Genomic DNA, 22,874 nt, shown 5'->3' on the forward strand with positions numbered 1-22,874 from the left:
CATGAAGGATGAGATACCCAGCAAGGGGGCTGCCTCATTCACGGGGCCAGTCTGAGCTGGAAAGGTGCACTCAGAAGTCACTTCCAAGGCTCCTTAAAACGATAAGACGGGATGAGTTCTCGAGCGCTGGAGCAGGTGCAAAGCCTCGTCAAGTGGAATCAGGCTTACACCTGCCCACGAGGAGGTGGCAAGCCCCCGGTGGTACAGTGGGGCTAGAAGGCTCTCTGCAGAAAAGGCAGAAGACAATGTCAAGAAAGTGGAGCATGTTCCCTTCTTGGCTGCCACTGAGAAGCCAAGAAAAAGCCTTGAGAGTCAAGACTGAACATGACCCTTGGACGGAAGTCATTGGCCGCCTGGAGAAAGCAGCCGTGAGCCAGTCAGCTTGGCAGGTGTTTGCAGTAGGTGATGATGACGTAAATGGAGGGAGGAAATTTTTGCTGTTGGTTTTTTTTTTTTTTTTAAAGTAGGCTCTATGCACCTTGAGATCAAGACTGAGCTGAGATCAAGAGTAGGACTCTTAACCAATGGAGCCACCCAGGTGCCCCTAGACCAGAGGTTTTTAAACGAGGTGGAAAGTACTAATCACCTGGAGGAAACCTGAGAAATAATGACTTCCTAGGCCCCACATGAGACCTCTGAGTCAGATCTCTACAGGTGAGCTCCGGAAACAGACTGCTCACGGGTGGCTCTGCAGGAGCCAGTCCCCAGATCAGCGTCTGAGAACCCTGATAGGCAGTAAGAGGTGAATAGTAGCATGTCCTTAAGGGAGAGGGGCTGAGGCCATTCTCTTGGTGGTTTGTTTTTTCTTTAATTTCATTTTTAGAATAGAGGAGGCCTGAGCTCTTTTTCCAGGCCACGGAAGAAATAGTTTGATTGAAGACATAAGACAGAGTGGGACACGGGACATGGTCAGGCATCCCCACAGAGAAGGAGCCAGGTGCAGGAAATGGGAGAGGTTCTCCTTAGCCAGCATGGGGAGCAGCCTGGGAGGAGGTGGCCTGGGGCGGAGGGTTGGATGTGGGACAGACATTCAGGAGAAAATTCGAGTCAGTGAAGGGTAACCCCTGGATTCTCTCTCTCTCTTTTTTTTTTTTTTTTTAAGATTTTCTAAATATATTTATTTGACAGAGAGAAAGAGAGACATCAGGAGAGGGAACACAAGTAGGGGGAATGGGAGAGGGAGCCTGATGTGGGGCTCGATCCCAGGACCCCGGGATCCTGACCTGAGCCAAAGGCAGAAGCTGAACCGACTGAGCCACCCAGGCTCCCCTCCCCCTGGATTCTTCAATGGATTCGAAATGCAGCTTGGCAGATTTTTTAAAAACAGAGTCAGTGCCCCTAAGCCAGCCTCTTGTTGACTCCTCAGGAGTGTTGAGCAAGTCATATGTCACTTTCGTCACGCCAGCTACACCCGGGAAACACAGGTTATGAAAGTGTAGAATTATGAAACGACACCCGTAGTGTGGTTACACAGGAGCTTTATCTTTCGAAAGTTTCTAATTCGCAGCTTCCGAGGGGATGTGCTCTGCCTGACAGTTGATACCCAGGTTGTGGGAAGACCGGGGCTAAGAGCAGAAATGCCCCCAAGATCCTGTTTTGGACCCGGGCAGCATCACCTGTGAGTCCTGATGTCAGGGCGGAAGGGGACCCCTTGGGCGCTGTGCCCGCGGGCTGTGCTGAAAGTGGGTTCTCAGCTTTGTGGCAGGAAGTATTGGGTCACGGATCACATCTCACACCCTTTTCTCACTGGCGGGCCTGGCTCCGTGTGACATTGGGTCTGTCATCTTTTCCTTCTACCTCTCCTCCCTTCTACCCAGCGTCTGCCTCGTCCAGCGTCACCGGTGGATTGTCTTTGCTTCCAGAGAAGCATGTCTACTGTGTTCTTACGATAGTCATGAACTTAGTGGTCCAGGGAGTAAAACCACTATGATGCTTTGAGCTCTTCCTGTGTGCGCTTTACCTAGCATGTCCCTTTGAAATGTGCACTGGCCGCATTTCTGCTTTACTATCCTATGACCATTAAGCAATCTTTTCTTCCTGCAAAAGACAATACACATATTATTACTAATAATACTGCTCACCGTATGCTGGGAGCTGTTCTAAGTATTTTAGTGTCTTGATGCACTTGAAACTCACAAGAACCCTATGAGGTAGTCACTTTTTAAAATTTATTTTATTATTTCTGAGATTTTTATTTATTTATTTGACCAGAAAGAGAAAAATTGGGCAGCAGGGAGAGGGAGAGGGAGAAACAGGCTCTCCACTGAGCAGGTAGCCCCACGTGGGACTCCATCCTGGAACCCTGGAAACATGACCTGAGCCAAAGGCAGCCGCTTCACCAACTGAACTACCCAGGCACCCCTGATGTAGTTATTTTGATCCCCATTTTATAGAGGGGGGCTCGAGGCTTAGAGCAATGAGATGTGTGGCTCTAAAGTCACACCATTACTGTGAGCCAGAGCTCTGTAGCTGTAAATGACACCATTCATGGAAATGTAGTTTCCCAGAAGGGGAAGCCATGCTTGGGGGTTCCAGCTGTTTGTCCTTTTGCTGTCTGATGTCTCAGTACCGTCTCGGATAGGCGTTCTCTGGATAATCTCAGCCGAGATCTCGGCCGGAGGGGTCAGGCTGCCCATCTTCATCACGTGCTGCTGGAATTTGGAAAAACCAGTTGCATTCACCCCCTCAAAGTTTGCAGTTCCTTCCCTGAGGTTGTGTAACAGAAGAGTGAGGCTGAGGCCAGCCCTGATGCATAAATCTCAGAGAGTCGATGGACAGGGAGGCCACTCATTAATTCATTCATTCATTCATTCAAGAAACAGTCCACGCCACCCCGGCGTGCCGTGTTTGCGTTGTGGAGACAGAAGTGTGGGAATATGTAGTCCCTGGAGAAGACATTCACAGGCCACTGCGGTGATCTGCCTGTGGTGGGTGGAGGTTCAGAGGAGGCCCTAACCCAGACAGCAAGGTGAGTGGGAGGTGTTACTTCCTGTGAACCCAACGTTACCCCATGCATGGTGCAGGGTGAAACCCACAGATGGCGGGCTTTCAGGATTTAGGGTAGGAGGCAGTACATTCCCATGGTGCAAGGCCCATACTTAGGGGATTATCTCTCTCACCCAGAGAGCAAAGTACGACAAAGGCAGTCTTCCCAACAGCCACCTCTCGAGGTAGTGGCCACTGGGCAGCATGCCAACACCAAAAAGCTTCAGACTGAGGGTCCAACTGGGGGTCCTTTCTGTAATCAGCCGGCCGAGTGACTTTAAACAAGGTATCTAGTCCTCTGAACTTCACCTTCTTGAGGTAGAAAGCTGGAGATAAGACCAATCTCTTTGGGTTGTTGGGAGCTTAAGGATCCAATGAATGTCATGTTCAGACTTACTTCTGGCACATTCGCAAGAGCTAGCACTGTTTTGCATAGGTGGTTCTCAGCCAGGGGTGATTTCTCCTTCAGGGGACATCTGGCATGCTCTGGAGACATTCTGACTGTCACTCTGGGGAGGAAGTAGTCTCAGCAATTCGGGGGTAGAGGCCAGGGATGCCGCTAAGTGTCCGAGGACAAGGCACAGGACAACCCTACAGCAGACAGTGACCTAGGCTAAGTGTCCATAGTGACAGAGTCCAGAACGTTTATTCTGTGGATATGTTAATGCACATAATCCCCAAAGGTGCCCCCTGCAGTCGTGCTGTTCCCATTCCCCTGTTTTAGATCAGGACATGCTGGAGGGACTTAAACACTCTGGAATTTAAGTGTCTTCCTCAAGTATCACTAGCTGGGGAGAGCTGGGATTTGCACCCCGGGCTCCCGGGTCCAGAGTGCTCAGTGGAAGGGCTTATCCTAGGACACTTTCCATGGGGCGAGGTGGAAGGGCAGGGCAGGTGGGCTAGCCAGACGCTTCCTTTCCCCCGTGCCAGTGACTCCTGAGCTCCAGTGAGGGTCAGAATGACACGAAGAACAAAGCAACCTTGCAGATCACAGGGCCCCACATCCAGGCCATGGTGCTGTGGCTGCGTTTGGGGCACGAGGCTCTCCCCCAGTCCTCGGGGAAGCTTTCATGGAGAGCAGCGGTGTGAAACCAGACCTACAGTTGTTTGGTTGTTTTCTGAATCTCAGCTTTTCAGGAGCTACTATGTGAAGAGCTTACCATAATTTCACGACGTTGTCTCAAGGAGAAAAATAAGTGCAAGAGCTTTGGGGCCTGAGGATGACTAGTATCTTCTAAAGGACACCCCATCCGTGTGAATCCGTTCCTAGCCTATCTCCAGGTGAGGGCGGGACCCTGGCACTCGGCTGTCTCCCGTCGCCTCGAATGCTCAACACGGAACTCGTGCCTTCCTGTTCCCACCCTCAGCTGTTGCTTCTTAGGACACTGCCCTCCCTGCTGTCTCGGCATCACCCGGGCCCCAGACATCAAGCACCTGGAGTTCGCCTTCCTTCCACGAATGCGGCCAAAATTCTTCTGTCGTTACGTTTCTCCTTTTGTTCTCCTCCTCTTCCCGGCCATCTCCGCTCTCCTACAGGTCAAGCCTTTACCCCCACCCTGGGGAGAGGGGGTAGCAGACTCTGCAGAAACCTTCTATGTGTTCTACCAGCCTCAAATCCTTGTCCTCCGGTGCGCCCAGCCAGAGAAATCTCTGCAAATGCTGCTTTAGGTCCTTTGCGGATCTAGGGATTCATTCACTGGTACTTACTGAGCGCTCCACTGTGCCACGACGTGCAGGGCTGGAGAGACAAAGATGAGCGTGACCCCAGGAGGTCCCGTTCTTCCTCCGTGGTGCCCAGCTCAAGCTCCACCCCTGAACTCGTCCCATACTGTATTGCTCTACATAGCCTCTCCGCTCTGTCCCCACTCGCTCATTTCCCACTCTGTGGCTTTGTCACGTTCCTCGAGACCCGAGGCATCTCCTCTCTCATTCACTTACCTAACTCCCATTCATCCCTCAGAACCCTGGTCACATCTTCTTTCCACAGTGAATGCCTCCTTAACCTTCCACTCCAGGACCATCTCTCTCTTTTCATCATCTTTACCATATCCAAAGTCACCGTTATTTTTGGAACTGCTACTTAACATACACATATGGATTCATTTTTATGCATGTCTGGTAGGGGATAAAAGGTTGCAATCTGGAACAGTTTATTGTAAAGGATTTAGTCACTCTGGGCGGCATGGTGGGTACAGACACAAAATAGGCATCAGTCTGCCAATTGTAGTTTTAAATTCCTGTGGATGGACCTTTTCAAGCCCAGATCTGCAGGCTGCGTGCCTGGCTTCCCCACTTGGACCGAGCGTAGCTGCTCAGAATGGCCCAAACCCACAGAGGCCCCGGTTAGTATCTGCGTCTGGCAATAATTCCAAGAATTTCTGGATTTGTCCTCCCGTGATTCTTCCCGGAGTTCTCTGACGGCTCAAGGGAACGAGGAATACTTCAGCGATGGCTCATGTTTATCGACTGCCTTACTATGGGCCGAGCATTGCGTGACATGCTTTACAGGCACTGCCTTGTCTGACGCTCGGAGTCCCCGCAGAAGTCTGGGACCATCACCTCCATCTTCCATGTGAACAAATCCATGCTAAGGGAGGTTCAGGGGTTTGGACAGCCTGATCGGAGCTGCCATCAGGGAAATCCAGGCCTGCTTGTATTCCTAACTGGTGACACTTCTAGGCAATCTGGGGTTGGGTCTAAAAACTATGAAGACCCCCAAGTCTTTCCAATTTCTACACGGATCCTGGAACTTAGAGCCTTTGTGATCTGCGGTACTCTGTATCAAAATGAGGATTATTTTAGCAATAAGTTCCAGGTGAAAAGACATTGTGTCCTATTTAGTCAGAGAAGATTTTAAAATAATTGCTGCTTGGTCGTAAGCCCGGCTCTGGATGACTGAGAGGGTAGCGGGTAAAAGGGCGCATGCACGAGTTACCATGTTTTCTAGGAAAACCAAGAGATGAAAAGCCTCCCTGGGACATTTCACTCTGGAAATGAATACGCCTGTTGGTTCTGTTTCAAGGCCGCTAATGAAATCTTTTCTTTTGGGCACGGGCTCCTTGTCCCGGGTAGTTTTCTCTCCTGCAGGTGGTCTGGAATGCTTGATGTTGCTGCTTGGGGTTCCCCACTGGCAATGAAGGAAGGTAACATCTCCTAGCCTGATGGAGAACAGAGCTGTGAAGCTTAGAAATGTGGAATTCATACCCAGACCACACGTGCCAATTTTCATGGTTCTTAAGCATCTCTTTGAAGAGGCAAACTTGATGGGGGAGTGGTTGCATCCCTTGAAAAATTCACTTTTGTTGTGTTTTATAAAAACCCAAATTCGGAGAGGAGTGTAGTGGAGATGAAGCGAGCTAACATTTGGGTCCAGAAGGAATGGCAGGCAAGAAAGATGCTCTCAGTAATTCTGAATATTACGGAGACTTCTCTTTGGAGTCAGTTGTACTTTTTGTGTCAGTTCTTATTAAAGTAATAGCAGACCCCTTGATAATAAAACTTCATTAAAGATGGACAGGTTCCTGAGCGAATCTTGAGCACTAAGAATAATAATAAAAAATGTTTCATTGAACCTGCTTTTAAGGTCTCCGATGTTTTAATTCCCCCAGTCTCTCAGAATGCAGCTGCTCGAAGAATGCCTCACATTTACAGTTTTTCTTAATCCTGTGAAACACCAAATCACTTTTACCCTTTTTACCTTTTAGCATTGAATAAGCCTTATCACTCTTGTGTTTTCCCAGTTGAGATACTTAGAATTATGTTGGGAAAATATAACTTAGGTTCTGTTTCTTTCAGAATTTGCTCATGTGAGAAAAGCATTTTTTAGAAAAGATTTCACCAGAGGTCACATGTGTTTCTTCAGTTTCTCAGAAGATCAAAGGCCCCTTGTTTCTTTTTTGTTTACTGTCCAGTATGGGGATACTATTTTGGAATCTCCAGCATGAGGTCTGTGCCAATCGAGAATTATATCTGTTTGCTAGTAGAGATCTAGCTACCCTGCTTAAGCAAGTAAGTGTTTAATTCTCTTAACTAAAACCACAAAGACAGGGCAGTCTTTGCTTAGTAAGAAACTTCACGGTGTCATCAGGAAACCAGGTTCATTCTATCTTTCTGCTCCATTAGTTGGAGACGTCTATGGTTAAGGACGCCTCATCAACGAAGGTGGCTGCTGGAGCGCCAGTCATTAAATATGAGTTCTTATCAGGAAAGAGAAGGGAGGACTTCTTGAAAAACTCATATATTAAGTTCTACTTTATCTTGTTGGTCACATGTGGGTGATATGTCATGTCATTTTTTCACCTAGGCACATGTCCAAGATTTTAGTAGTAAGAAAGAAAGGAAGAATGGATTACCACCAGAAATACCTAGCACAAAGTTTGTGTTTTAGTCTGGTGATTCTCTAGTTGGGCTAGATGATGTTGCAGCAACAAATTAACCCCCAATTGGTGACTTGATGTAGCAAAGATATTTCCCTTGCTCGCACAAAGCCCGATGTAAGTCCCGTGGCTCTGAGGTGTTCCTCCTGTCTGTGTGATGACGGCTTCCTTTTACGCGCCCCTACACTCAGCATGTGGCGTCTGGGACACTGAGGCAAGGAGAGATAAAATGGGGGTTCTCAGGAGGGCTTTTCACGGTGCCCTCATGAAAGTGACCCACGTCACTTCTGCTACAGTCCTTGGGCCACAACTAGTCGTACAGACCCTTCTTAGCCCAACAGGGCTAGGAAGTACTGTCTTCCTTATGGCAATGAATTTGGCTATGCAATTCAGTTTTATTTCCAAATGAAGCCAATTGGATTCAACAGGTCCCAAAACAGAGTAAAAGCCTGGTTTTCAGCAACCCTATGTCAAGTGTTTACTATGTTCCAAAGCATGGTGTCCAGTGTTCTGGGTACAGATATGAAAAAGACCGGAATTTCCTTTCAATGAACTTACTGTCTAATAAAGAAGACATTAGCACACCTGGAGAGTAATAATGGCAAAAATAAAAGTAAACGTTGGGGGCTCTGGAAATTGAAAGTTGGGAGGATTTCTAGCTGTTGCCCAGGGAAAGTTTTTTGGAGGAGGTGATAGGCAAATGGGTCCTTGGAAGATTAGTGGAATCAAGCTGGGGGAGGTGGTCCAGTCACTCGTGTCTCCCTCCAGAAATTTTCTGAATCAGTAGGAAGGCCAGGTTATAATTTCAAGGCTACCAGCTAGGTGGTCTTAGGAAAGTTTTTTTTTCTGTAAGATGAAAGAGTTGGATAAAGTGATCTCTTTTGGCTCTCCTACTTCGAATAACTCTAATGTGATTCTCCGTTTAGTAAAAAAAAAGTCTTTTATTTATTTAGTTTTACATAATCTCTACACCCAACCTGGGGCTCACACTCATGACCCCGAGATCAAGGGTTGTATACTCCACGGACTGAGACACCCAGGCATACCCCCGTCATCTGCAGTTCTTAAACCAACATCTCAAAAGCCTAATGATGTGGCCTGAGCACCTACAGACAATAAAGCCTTCCAAACAGCATCATCAATGCTCATGGAAACATACCTGCAAAAGAAAGGAAAAAAAGAAGAAAAATCTAACTGTCAGGCAATATTCACTATTGTTCTCTCATTTTATTGCCATTTCTTCCGGGAGTTTTCATGCCTCGGTTTAAAGATTTGGTTTTGCTTCTTTTTCTTTTGAACGTAGTCGCCAAGTAGAGCATGGGCTCTATTAGAGATATCTTTATCTCTTAGTAGACTACCTTGAGAGTTTTCTTCTATGTTATTTCAAAGTCTTCGGGCACATGAGCAAATACGATAACTGTGACATTCAGATCCATTCCTGTGCCTCCTTCTGACTAGCTATTTAAAGACCAAGTTTCCGTCACATACCAGTGAGGCTTAGTAGAAATGAAATAATACTGTAGGAACTTTAATCTTGCAAGAGTGGGCATCAGGTTGCTTTTATTATAGTTTGGTCGTTAAAAAATTAGAGCTCCAGTCTGCTGGACCCCAACCACACATCAGCAACTTTAACACACGCTTTAGGTAGATTATTGACTCATTGCTCCCAGCAACTGATACTTATTTTGCAGATGATCAAACTGAAACTGAGCTGACATACCTTGGTTAATGTCTCGTATCTAGAGAGTGGCTGAACCAGGAGTCACATTTAGTTTCTGTGAGTTGTGAGTCTTTGTTAACTACCAGGTAGTATGGTCTGTCTGCATGGCCAATAACAGAAAATGAACTGAAGTTCACGTAGGCTTAAAGGTCGGATATAACTAAAGCCCACACAGATCTTGCAAGCTTCAGGTAGGGCAGGATTTAGGTGTCCACCAAGGTTCCCTCTTGCCTCCCTTGCCAGCACCTGCAGTTAGGTTCTCCAGATGGCAACTTCCAGTGGCTATCACAGGGGGTGACTTCCGTGCCCATAGAACTTTCTATTCCAGAATGGCCAGTGGAAGTTCAGTGGTATGATCTCACTGGCTTATTTTTCCTATGTGGCCATCCCGGCCCCAATTACAGTTGTGGGGGTGGACATTTCCGGTTGCTCAAGTCTCAGTCACAGTTGGTGGGGGAGGGGGTGGTAGATTTCAGTCCTGTCTGAATTTCATGGACTGAGAGGGGCTGGTGTTCTCCGAAGGAAAGGTAGCAAAGAAAGGTATCAAAAGAAGGCAAAATGGGTACTGGAAAGGCAAAACCAAGCGCTGTCCTCCACACTGAGTTTCTCTTTAAGGCGTTATTTTTTCCCCCATCTGCCTCCAGTAGAGCGAACACTTTGCCATGTGGTGTTACCTCCCAAGAACACTTCACTTATGTCTTAGAAAAATAAATACACAGCCAATTTGCAGATTATACCTTCCTTAGTTCTGCTATAAATTATATGACTTGTTCTTGGCAAAGCTGGAAGTCAAAGCGGGTTTTTTCTCCTTGCCCTCACCAACTCGAAGAATGAGTGGCATTCACTAGAGTGTGTGTCCAGGGATGAATTTGCCCATCGGAAGGGGAGAGCTAAATTTATGGGAAGACTCACACCTTTGCAGACGGTTCCAAGCATTAGCAAAAGGGTGAGGAGCCTATAGGCAAGCAGGAGATATTTTTCCTGCTGACACTGGGCCAAACCTTAATTTACAGTATTGAAAAAATTCGTGAATCTGGAGGAAACCCATTATGGTCACCTTAGTCACATTAGAATTCCCCAATTTTTTCAGCACGTCCCAGGTGGTTTGAGAAGACCATAATGTGTAGAATTCTAGCCGCAGGAAAAGACAAAACCAGAAGTCCAAAAACCTGGGTTCTCGGCTCGACTTGGACCCTCATCAGCAGGGTGGTCTTGGACTGGCCCCTTCATGCCCCTCACTCTTGATTTCCTCCTCTATAAATGTAGGATTTGGTTTATATGCGTTATTCAATGCTGGGGGACCCGGGAAGTCCCAGTCAGATATCCATCAGAAACACAATGCATGGGCCATTGGAACTGTTCCCGAGGCTCAGTCCTTTGAATATCGTTATTCCAGATCTTTTAGGAGTTTCTATTCCTGGCTATATAGTTTGCCTGCTTGGCACTGAGCCCTTCTCTACCTAAGTGTGCTGCAGGGACAGATTGGCTTTACCAGCAAGGAAATCTGGTTGATTTTATTTTGAGAACTTTTAGGTATTAAGACATCCCTTGGTAGAACTGTAGGCATCTCCACATTTAGAAATTACGGATTCAAGTAGTTCATTAAGACACTGTGATATTAGGACTGTAGAAGGCCCTGTCAAGGATGCTGGTGTTTATTTAGTTTTTAGCTGGGCCACTATCCTGATACTTTATGGTTTGGGGAGCAATGTGCACTAGGCTTTTCTGTTATGTCCTAAAATCAAGTATTTTTAAAAACCTCATCTATTGGGAATTTGATTGTGAGGTTCTCATATATACTCATTCATTCTCCGTTTGTTAAGTGCGTATTATCCACCAGGTGCCGTGGAAGAAATGTACTGACACACATTTACATAAGTGGCTCTGGCAGGCAAAAGCTCTTTTTGAAGATGAGGAGGCAAACTGGGAACTCATTTTTTTAAAGGTTGATTCAATAAAATGCAATGCCACTTATCAGTCCTAACTTTCCTGTTTCTTACAGCCTTTTATACTTAAGTTATTTTTTTACATTGATATATAATTCACGTAAAATAAAATTCATGATTTTTAATGTAGGCACATTAGCAGTTTTTCATATATTCAGTGGGTTATGCAATAGTCACTGCTGTCTTATTCCAGAACATTCCGCCACCTTAAAAAAAAACAAAAACAAAAACAAAACCCAAAAAAACCCATATCCATTAACAGTCAGTTCTGATTCCTGTTCTCTTACCCACCCCCCCAACCACTAGTCTACTTATTTTCTTTATGGGTTTGCTTAGTCTGGACATTTCATGTAACAAAATCAGACTGTATGTGACCTGTTGTGTCTGGCTGCTTTCGCATGGTCCATCCATCCACGTCGTGGTGTGAATCAGGCTTCATCTCCTTACACTGCTGAGTGACGTTCTGGTGCAAGGACTGACCACGTCTTCCTCATCCACTCACCATCTGATGGGCATTTGGGTTATTTACACTTTTTGTTACAATTTTAAAAGATTTTATTTATTTATTTGAGAGAGAGAGCGCGAGTGAGCACAAGCAGGGGGAGCAGCAGAGGGAGAGGGAGAAGCAGGCTCCCCACTGAGCAGGGAGCCCGATGTGGGGCTCGATTCCAGGACCCTGGGATCCAAGCCAAAGGCAGACGCTTAACCGAATGAGCCCCCGGTGCCCCTACCTACACCTTCTGGTTATTATCTACAATGGCTGCTATGAACATTTGTGCACAGCTTTTTGCGTGAATGGACGTTTCAACTCTTTTGGGTCTATATCTAGGAGGGCACTGTAGGGCTCTGTGGGGATCCTGTTTCCCTTTTAGAGGAACTGCCAGACCATTTTCCCGAAGTGGATTCACTTGGATGTTCCCTAACCATCCCAGGAATTAGTTTTCCTCCCAGTTTCCCGGTGAGGGCGCTAAGGCTGTGAGCTGACAGATGCTTCCCCAGGGCCCCCAGTGTGGGGTTTATGTATGTAGTTGGCTTTCCCCAAACCCCCGTTCCATCCCCGGCGTGGTTCCCAATGAGGGTCCACAGAGGAGTCAAATACGGGGTCCGTGCGGTGTTGGCCCTCGAGTCTGCGGGACTTCTGCGGGAATCCTTACCCGTGGTCGTGAAGGCGCGTCCAGCCATGTGCGTTGGTTCAGATGCAACCAGCCCAGAATCAAAGGACAGACGGAAACAGACATGCCTCCGTTCCCGAGGAATTTCGGGGGATGTGCCTCCACTGGGGATGCAGCTTCCTAGTCTCCACGCTGCCCCATCAGTTCGGGTTTGATTTTCTTAAAGGAGAGAATGTCTGAGCAGCTGGCATTGGCCGTGTCTCTGAAATGAATGATTTTATAGTGAAATCATGTCATCGTGGGAGTTTGGGACTATGTTGAGAAAGAATAACAATCCTGAACATATCTATTATTCTTCCCCTTTTCCTGCACTGGAGTGTGTGTGTGTGTGTGTGTGTGTGTGTGTGTGTGTGTTACCGCGTCTCCGACCACGGTCCCATGGGCTGGGCCCAGAGAGTGCACGCTCTTCCCCTTCCAGGGACAGTAACTGCACCTCGAGGAGGTGGAGTGATCGGCTCTGGGTCACATGGGAGAGCCAGAAGAAGCCTTTCCCAAATCCTGTCCCTTGGACTTTTGCCTGGACAGGACCGTGTTTCCACAGAGGCAGGAGGAAATGAGACCAGGAAGGGCAAGGTAGTGAGGTTTTCACATCACTAAACTTATTCCATTTGAAGAACTGTCTTTCATTCTAAAATCAAGTACCTCTTATTGTGATGTTGGTAAACTCTCTCTCTCTCTCTCTCTCTCTTTTTGTTTTTGCTATTCCCTGAAATCTGCCTGAGCGGGGTCAGGCTGGCTTCCAGCCTTTCTGATTAATCACGTTGCTGTTTTCCCCTGAGCACCTCATCCTGGGTAAAGCAAGATACCTTCTTACAGATCTGGCCATTTTTCCCACCTGCAGGTGTCCCGTGCAATTTTGGTAGCTGGCCTCCCGGTTTTCTGCTGCATTTCGGGGATTCACAGACTGGCGGGCTCACCACGCAGGCAGAAATGACTTGTTCGGTCCTCTGGTTTCTTATGGTGAGTAAATACGTCTAACTGTTGGATTTGCTAATTATTGTGATTTTTCGGGGTGAGGGGAGGAGGTTGGAACTGATGTTTCTAGCAAACTGTTATGGGCTATATTTGAAGGGCTGTAACAAGTACTCATTTTCTGCCTGATTCTCCATCTGGTGAAAAGCAAGGCTCAACCCAGACAGGTTAATTAACTTGCCCACATCCCATTCCAGTGAGAGGAACTGGAAGTGGAGAGCCTTCTACTTCTAAATATTACTCATCAACTTTAAGCTGTAATCGTGGGAACAATGTGCAAGTTACCAGTGGAAAAATCCACTCGACTTTCTGGAAACCCTGAGCAAAAAGACACGGCAGGATCAGAGCAATGTCAAGTCGCTGAGTGCCAGCTGCCCCTCCCCTAAAGCAGCCTTCCCCCAACTTTTCCAACCAGAATCCACCCTGCTCCCCTTGCCGCTTTTTCCTGCTGCCTTCGGGATCTCCTGAGAAGAATTAGTCTTCTCTCGAAGGTGGTGTTTCATGTGTCTTCCAGCTACTTCTCATTCCCTTCTCCTCTATAGGTAACCATGTTCTCATCCCCACTTTACAGATGGAAAGCCCAAGGCACAGAGATGTTAAGACACTCACCCAAGGTCACACAGGGCTGGGGTCTGTACGTCAATCTGGCTCCGAGTCCTCTGTGCTGTGCTGCCCCCTCTGGTTCTGTGGCTTTCCTCCTTTTACCTACATACAGTGTATTTCTTTACCTAAGTGAAGTCAGTCACCTAAGCTATATAATACACTGGAATTTCGCTGGGGAGACCATTGCAAATGTCCAGGAAAGACCACGGGCTCTGGAGTCAAACAGCTGTACTCCCTTGTTTCTGCAGACATTTCCTAGCGGTGTGACCTTGACGGGTCGGTGAGCGGAGACAGCCTCGACCAACTCATCTGTGTGATTGAGAGAATGCCGGGATGTGTCCTGCCAAGGAGTCTGGCTGAGAGTGTGAGCTCCGGCTCAGGACGGCCTAGGGCCCCCGTTTTGGGGTCAACAGGTGCATGCCCGTTTGCCTCCCTTCATTCCCTCTTCCACCTTTCTCCTTTCTTCTACTGAAACACTCACTTAGGCTTGGTGTTTTCTCCTGACTCCAACCACCTGCTCCTTTGCTGGAAGAGGGCAAGGGCGCATCCCCCGAGAGGTCCATGGCATGGAGTGATACATTCAGAAAGGGTGTGAGTGTCAAATGTGTCAAATTAGAAACGCCATCTGAGAGAGAGAGAGTGAGAGAGAGAGAGAGAGTGTGTGTGTGTCAGTCTACGGAACCCTGAATTGTCCCGCATGAGCATTTGCACCACGGGGAAGTGAGAAATGGAGTTGACGGGATGGGCGTGGAACACCAGCCCCATTTCTCACATGTTGATTGATTGGGAGGAGGCCTGCGGGCTGGGGAGGCCGCCCCTGTGGTGTGGGCTCACCGCCCAGGGAGTCCAGGCCTGCCTGCTGCCCGTCTACCCAGAGCCCTCCCCAGAAAACCTGAGGAATTTACCAAACTCAACCAGATGTTCTCGCTTCTCCGCTTTTGTTTTGAGAAATGACTCTAGGTCATAATTCTTCCTGTTACTAAAACTACATCATAGGCGGAGATGGCCTGGTATGCTCTATGCCTATAGATCCTTCTGTCCCCTGGGCCAACATGAGTATGTTTAACGGAAAAACAAAGGTGCTGCTGTGGAATGCCCAGCATTGAAAACACGCTTTTTCATCCTTTCATCTAAAGGACAAAGCTACAGTATTGAAGACAATTTTGAGAATAGGCTTAAAAAATCAGCCACAATTCGGCCAGCTTCAATTTCTACGATTATTTGCGTGCATTAGATTTTAACCTTCTCCCCCAACTGCAGACATTCTGCACGAGCAGAAGCATCGTGTGGGGGAAACTAGGTGTGTCTGGGGCCTAGATTTTGCAGCCGTGTTCTTTGTAATTGTCACTTTAATGGCTTTCGTGGGAGAGGGGAGCATAGGCTCCTCTTGGGAATGAAGAGAGTGACTCCTGGGCACAATGACAGTGACGTGACATCATGTGCTAACCCATGTCCCTGTTGGTGAGTATTGCCAGTTTTGTGCAATTCTAGGTGGTGCTGGCAAGCAGCTAAGAACAGCTTACCAGACACAGAGACCTAAGTCTAGTATCTTCAGCACATGAAAAGAACAAAACGAAACCAAAGGTGGGCTGCTCAGAGCTGGTCTGTTGTCGCATGAAGACATCAATGGCCTGGGCTGTTCTTGTTTTTCTGCTTTGCCATCCTTCCCGCCTTGCTTCCAAGTTCAAGGTTACAAGATGCCTGGTACACTGAGGCCCCAGGGTTTGCATTCCAGGTGAGAAGTGGGAAGAAGAGAGCAAGGCACTTCCCCACTTCTGCTGTCTGTTCTGTTTTGTTTCTTTTCTTTCTTTCTTTTTTTTTTTTTTTAAAGATTTTATTTATTTGAGAGAGAGAGCGAGCCCACACAAGCAGGGGAGGGGCAGACAGGCAGAAAGTAAAGCAGACTCCCCACTGAGTAGGGAGGCTGACATGGGACTCCATCCCAGGGCCCCAAGATCATGCTCTGAGCGGAAAGCAGGTGGGCTGAGCCACCCAGGCAGGGGCTCCTGTCTATTCCCTTTTAAAGAGCCTCCCCAGAAGTTCAGTGTCAGAGCTCCTCGGCTGTGTGACCTTGGGCAAATTAGACAGACTCTCTGAGGCTCATTTCCTCATCTGTAGGCTGACAGTAGCAGCTCCTGCCTCCCCGCGTGTGTGGGAAAGAACGCGCAGATCCAGCCCCGGCTGGGTTGTGTGAAAATCGCGCTTGCAGTCGGGTGCGGGCCGCACGAGCTCAGTGCTCCTGCTGCAGAAGATCGTGGCCCGAGAATGCAGAACCACCCCCTTTCCTCGTCCCGAAGTGCTGCTGGGAGGCACGGAAAGCGGAACTGGACCCTGTAAGGTTCGTGTCAAAGGGAAGTTTGGGAATGGCGAGATTCTGGCCGGCGCTGGGAGCCATCCAGGCTGTCACCCTCCAGGCCTTCGCTGTCTGGGAGGGAGACGGGCCACCGCTAAAATCAGGCTGGAAAATCCTAATGCAGGCAGTTCCTCAAAAACTCACGGGCCTCCAGGCCAGTGGACAACCCCCTGCCCGTGGATGGAATGGTCCATAACTCAGTAATCAAAATAGTAAATCACATGAACACTGAGGCCAGGATCCGTATCTGTTTACTTCTGCATTCCAGGGCCTCACACTTGGAGGCGCCTGAGCAAAGATCTATTTATTAATTCTAGCCCCTAAGACCTAGGGCCAGTCTCCCATGTGTCCTCCTGTATGTCTATGTCCCAGATGTGCTGCTCAGCCCCCACGGGTGCCTGGAGCAAAGGACTGCCCTTGTTTGAGGCACATATTTGAACAAAGGTAGTTACCGTGGTATTACAGATAACCTGAGCACGCACTCTGTGCAGGCCCTTTGTTTTCTCCACGACTTTGTTCTTTTAATCTCCCTGCAGTAGTGGGTATTATAGAAGAAACAGAAGCTCAGAGAGGGTGAGTGATTTTCCCAAGGTCACAAAGCTAGGGAAAAGCAGAAACTGGCCCAGAGTTACTAAATCAGAACATAGATTTTTTTTTTCCAGGAAAATCACTGTGAAATCCCACACACGGATTGTTAAGTGTCCTTTAGGGAACTTTATTTCAGCTGATTCACTGATTCTTAAATGGCCCACTGTAGGCAAATGATTTAGCATCTTCAATTCTTGGTTTCCTCATCTGAAGAAAGGGAAAACAACGGCGTCTACCTCCTAGGGTTTCTGGGAGGATGCAATGAGGTGAGTGCGTACGCCATGCCTGGTGCACAGTGAATGTTCGGTGCATCTCAACCGTCATTAGTACTGCCAGTTTTGTTAATTGGACGAGTAGTTCTTCATTTGTGATGTATATCACAATCATCAGTGGATGGTTCCTTTTCACAACGTAGAAGTCTAGGTCTCAAGCGGGGTATTTTGAAAAAGTTCCCCAAGTGATTCTGATTCATGTTCCCGCACGACAATCACTGTTGAGTGTGGCCCCAATATCATTAAATTTCGTTCATGATGCCAGGCTATGTGCTAAGATGCCTCCTGAAAAGGTCGTGTGAAATGAGCACATTCCTATAGGAGCTGAGAGGCAGGGGCAGTCAGGAAGGCTTCGTGGAGATGGCCATGACAGGTCTGGGCTCAAGGCTTTGCAGGGTTAGCTCTAAGATTGGTATCAGGGTGGTGATAGAGACAAGGGACAGAGGGTGTCGGTGGTGACACTTGTGACCTTACACTTAGGTAAGGTCTGTTCTGGGGGTACTTGGGAGGTGAGTCCAGTTGGTTGGTTGGAGTCAGAGGGCAGATGGGCTTGAATTCCTGACCAAGAGGGTCTGTCCTCTGATTGGAGAAGCAGGACCAACCACTGAGTGTTTCCAAGCCAGAGAGCCAAATGCTCAGAATCTTCCCTCGGCAGACAGATCTGGTGCACTAACAAATCAGAACGTGCAGGCAAGAAGCACACAAGACCAGAGCCGACTCCTGCCCTGCACCTGCTAGGTCTGGAAGGATACCCATGGCCTGTCAGGGTGAAGGGACAATTACACAACCCGGAGACTCATGGTTTGGTGGGGGAGGGGTGGTGAGGGGAAGAAGAAGTGAAGATGATTTTGAGATTTGAGCCTGGGTGATGGGAAGAGCCATGCAGTGACCAGAGAAAGGGAAGTTGGGGTATGAGCTGGGTTGGGGGTGGTAATATGACGAGTTGATGTGCTGAGTTTGAATGTCCAGGAAGTACGTACACATATTTGGGAGTTTGGTGGAAACATGCAAGTCAAAGGAGAGACTGGAGGTACACAAAAGCAAATAAACAAAACAACACTGTGGGGTGTTGCCTGGAGTCTCCTCAGTAGGAGAACTCCGAGGGAGGGAGAGTAGAGCAAGGACTCTTAGCCTAGGGTCCATGGACGGGCTTCTTGCATGGAGAGATGCCTGTAAACCTCTCAGCATTTTGAGCAGAACATTATGTCTAGGAAAGAGTCCACAATTTCATTGGCTTATTTACGCTAAACAAGATTAAGAACCACTGCTATATATAGAAAGAGGGGAACTGGCATGGTGCTCATGGAACTTTCACATAATGGGTACCGGGAGAAAAAGCCCGGCCAATCTTGGCATCGCTGGCGTCCATAGCTCGGACCCTGTCCTGGTTGCCCTCACCGTGGTGGAGTTGTCCATCAGAGTTGTTTCAGAAATGTTTCTTCTTGCTAAGACAATTCGGCAGGGGGTCGGGGGGGGGTCATCTTTTTAGTACATGGTCTTGAGAAACTGAATATCCACCCATAGAAGAATGAATTTGGACCTCTACCTCACACTGTATACAAAGTTAACTCAAAATTAGTTAAAGATGGGAGCGCCCGGGGGGTCAGTCCTGTGAAGCATACAACTCTTGATTTCCGTTCAGGTCATGATCTCTGGGTCGTGAGATTGAGCCCCGTGTCATGCTCTGCACTCATCACGGAGTCTGCTCAGAGTCTCCCTTTCCTTCTCCTTCCTTCCCTACCCTGACTCATGCACTCTGTAAACAAACAAACAAACAAATAAATAAAATCTTTTAAAAAATTGGTTAAAGATATAAATATAACATTAAAATGATTACACTCTCGAACACTTTTAGCATGTAGATCTTTGTGACTTTGGATTAGGCAATGATTTCCTAGATGTGGCCCATTAAAGCACAAGAACCAAAGAGTGAATTGGATTTCATCAAACTTTAAGTTTCGTGCTTTAAGGACACTATCAAGCAAGCAAAAAGAGGGGCGCCTGGGCGGCTCAGTTGGTTAAGCGTCTGCCCTCGGCTCAGGTCACGAACCCAAGGTCCTGGGATTGAGCCCGCATCAGGTTCCAGGCTCAGAGGGGAGCCTGCTCCTCCTTTTGCCTCCCTCCCCTCCCCACTTGTGCTCTCTTTCTCTTTTTACTCACTGTCTCTCAAATAAATAAGTAAATGAAAATCTTTAAGAAAGCAAAAAGACAACCCATGGGATGGTAGAAGATATTTGCAAACCATATATCTAAAAAGGACCTACTGTCTAGAATATATGTAAAGAATTCTTACAACTCAACAAGAGAAAGACAACCCAAATAAAAATGGCAGAAGACTTGAATAAACATATCTCCAAACGAAATACAAAAGTAGCCAAGAAGCACATGAAAAAAAAACTGCTCAGTATGATTAGTCATCAGGAGATTGCAAATAAAAGCACCATGAGATACACTTTATATTTACTAGGATGGCAATAACAACAATAATAATAACGACAGACAATAGCATGCATGCATTGGCAAGGACGTAACGAAATTGGAATCCTTATACGTGGCAGGCGGGCACCTTGAATGGTACGGCCATTTTGGAAAACCAATTTGGCAGTTACTGAGAAGGTGAAATATGGAGTTAGCACATGACCCAACCTTTCTACTTCTATGTATATACACAGGAGAATTGAAAACAGACGATCACCCCAAAGCTTGAACACAAACATTCGTAGCAGCATTATTCATAACAGCCAAAAAGTAGGAACAAGCCAAATGGCCATCAACTGATGAACGAAGAAATGAAAAGTGTGATATCCATACCGTGAAGTATTTATTCCGCCGTCAAGAGGAATGGAGTATTGATACCTGCTCCCATGTCAATGACCCTTGACATTGTTAAGTAAAAGATGCCAGACACTAGAGGCCACATGTATGAGTCCATTTAAATGAAATATCGCGGGGTGTCTGGTGGTGCCGTCAGTTAAGCGTCTGACTCTTGATTTTGACTTAGGTCATGATCTTGGGGTTGTGAGATCAAGCCCTGCACCCAGGCTCTGCTCCCAGTGGCAGGGAGGTTTGCTTGGGATTCTCTCTCTCTCTCCTTCTCCCTCTCCCCCTCCCCCCACACTCATGTGTACACACTTTCTATCTCTCTAAATAAATAAATAAATGAAATATCTGGAATAGGCAAATTCATGGAAACAAAAAAGTGGACTAGTGATTGCCAGGAGTTGGAGGAGGAGAGGAATGGGGAATGACGGCTAATGGGTAGGGGGTTTACTTGGGGGTGATGAAAATGTTCTGAAATTATTTAGTGGAGACAGTTGCATAGCCTTGTGAATATACCAAATATCACTGATGAGTTTTACAATATGTGAAATTGTATGTCAAAGAGATATTCTTCTGCCTTCTCTAGTTCTGATTGTCCTTCAACAGGGTGGAAACACTATACATATTCCAAGAAGAAGGAATCACATGAACAAAGTCACAGAGATGGGGCAGACAGGTGTCAGGGAGGGCTAGATGTGGATGGAACACAGGTGTGTGTACAGAGCAATCAGGGGATGAGGCTGAAAAGATCAGTTGGGATCAGAATGTCAAGCCAGTCAGTCATTGAGTAAGTCGTGTGTGTGTGTGTATTTAAAAACACTACTTTGAGCATTTGAACAAAAAGACCTGCCTCTCCCCATGCACTGCCCAGCAGTCTAGCTCTGGTGGCATTAAACAAATACTTAATTCAAACTCAGTTAACCAGTTATCGAGTGAAGGACCGCAATCTCGGGAGCTTGGGAAACAGGGGATGGGGGATCCCTGCTGTGAAGGGGTCCAGGGAAGCATTCTGGGGAAAGAGGAGGTCCAAGGCCAGTGGCTTGGGGCTGACTGTGAGGGCAGCTGGGAGCCATTTAAAGGGTTGGCCTGGAGGGTGAAGGGCCTTAGGAAGACTTAGCCAGTGGTCTCCTCAACACCCAAGGCTCTTGGCAGTGCGGATCTTGCCAGACACCTGAGTTGTATCCTTCAGACACTCCGGGGGACAGGTTACTCTGGAGCTCCACACCAGCCTCGATCAGAGCTACACACTTGGGGTGGAGACGCCCACTTCAGGAAACCCTGCCCCGGTTCCCCACCACTGGGTGAGCCTGACCTTGGGGTTGGGTCTGGACTCAGATCCTGGGTTAGCAACTTACAAACTGTGGGACACAAGGCGAGGGTTACTCAGCCTCTCGGAGCCATTGAGGAAAGGCTTTTAAATGGCGTATGACACTGTTTACCTGAACATTGAATATAGGCCTTTCACTGCCTTATCTCACTCATGTGACTTAGAGATTAGAGACAACGAAGGGGGAGGGATTTGAGGGCAAAGGAGCCTTTAAAATTTTGTTTCTGAGCATCTTCACTCCTACCCCGTAGGAAGAAAAGAAGGAAGAACACCATGACTGCTTGGGGCCGTGGCTGGGCCTCCATGTCCATGTGAATTTGAAGCCTGACTCACTTCACAGACGCCCTTGGTTTCTGTGGCTTTGCCTCCTGCTCCTGGACCAAAATTTAGTTTGGCAAGCATTGGCCAAGGGCCGGCCAGGGGCCAGGCTCTGGGAAGTTCTGAGGGACACAGATGCATCTCACAGGTGGGCCTGGGCTCGGTACGTGCCCCCTCTACTGAGGGACACGTTTGGATGCTGTTATGACATGACGTGAGGGCTATGGCGACTCAAGGGAGGGAAAGGCTAGTTCCAACCGATGGAAAGGAGAAGAACAGGTCCACACCGACTTACAAGTTTCTTCAAGGGGAAAACTCCCCTTCCCACATCAGAGCTGCAGAGATGTGCTTGGGGCCTGTCGCTCCATGACGAATTCAGCTGACTCACTGACAAGTCCTGTAGCTCTCGGCTTCCTGGTGCCACCTGCACGTCAGTCCTGGAAACCCCTTCTTTGTGGCCAGGGCTTGTGAGACAGTCTACAGCAATTCTTGCCTTTATTTAACAAACAAACCAACATACCATGGCAAGGAAATCTCATGAAAACAGCCAGCACCTTCCTGCCTCTTTCTACCTGCTCGTCTTGCTCCCCTGTGCCCCTGGAGGATTGTAAGCGCCTTGAAGCCATGACTTCCTCGGTGGAGAGCTGGAGTTTGGCCTGTGGCTTGGGCTCCTGGCACCTATTTTTCCCTAGGATTGTCTTTCTGGAAAGGAGGGTGGCCAAGCCAGCTGGGTTGAGCACTGGGCTTTGAAAAAGTGGGAGCTTGGGAACGGAGCCCCTAGCTGGGAGGAGTTGCCTCTGTTAGCCATTAGGGTGAAGGGGTCAGTCACCTGGACTGCCCCCATTGTACTGGTTGCTATGGGCTCCTATTGCTAAAAAAAAAAAAAACAAAAAACAGCAAAGTGGAGGTTTGCTTAAGGAGCTTTTGTTCAGTGGGGAAAAGTGCTACTACCTTGGAACAGGAAAGGCGTCAGCAGTGGTGGGAGAAAGGGTGGACTGTCTTCTTCACAGAGAGCCACCTGCTGGCCCTTCCCTGTAAGCACGGCTCCTGGAGCTGCCTCCCTGGGGGAAGAGTTCGCTTCTGGTTCTGGGCAGGGGGAAATGGCTCCTTGGCGCAAGGGTGAGTCTCCTCTCCACCACAGTGTCCTAAGCGGCTGCCCACTTTGGTCTACCTCACTGTGGCTTTCAGGGACCTATGGGTCCTGGCTGTGGGCTTCCTGACCACCCCCTCCCCCATCCCAGTCCCATGAGCCCTGCTGCCCTCCCCAGGGCCTTTGCGCTTCCTTTCCTAGGCTCAGAGTTCCTCTCTCCAGGATCTTCCCAGGCTGGCTCCTTCTCATGGCTCCTGTGTCAGCTCAAATAAACGTCTCTCAGAAAGGCCCATCTGGACTCCTCCGTCTCAAGCAGTCCCCAAATCAAGGTA

General features: G+C 48.0%; 2 long non-coding RNA genes across 4 annotated transcripts; both read left to right on the plus strand.

Annotated features, from left to right (window-relative positions):
• Positions 1–1,455: 1,455 nt before the first annotated feature.
• On the plus strand, positions 1,456–19,904 carry LOC106004606. Of its 3 annotated transcripts, none has more exons than XR_006607154.1 (5): positions 1,456–1,618; positions 13,041–13,159; positions 14,023–15,509; positions 15,893–16,112; positions 19,660–19,904. It is a non-coding gene; the product is annotated as an uncharacterized LOC106004606 (long non-coding RNA). The 3 variants fall into 3 exon arrangements; XR_006607155.1 differs by having other exon boundaries at positions 14,023–14,187; positions 15,266–16,112; XR_006607153.1 differs by having other exon boundaries at positions 14,023–16,112.
• Positions 16,119–18,796, plus strand: LOC123392436. The gene is made up of 2 exons (XR_006607156.1): positions 16,119–16,981; positions 18,630–18,796. It is a non-coding gene; the product is annotated as an uncharacterized LOC123392436 (long non-coding RNA).
• Positions 19,905–22,874: the final 2,970 nt, after the last annotated feature.

This window comes from Mustela putorius, unplaced genomic scaffold (assembly GCF_011764305.1).
Source record: "Mustela putorius furo isolate JIRA1106 unplaced genomic scaffold, ASM1176430v1.1 tig00000577_pilon_pilon_pilon, whole genome shotgun sequence".
Lineage (NCBI taxonomy): Eukaryota > Metazoa > Chordata > Mammalia > Carnivora > Mustelidae > Mustela > Mustela putorius.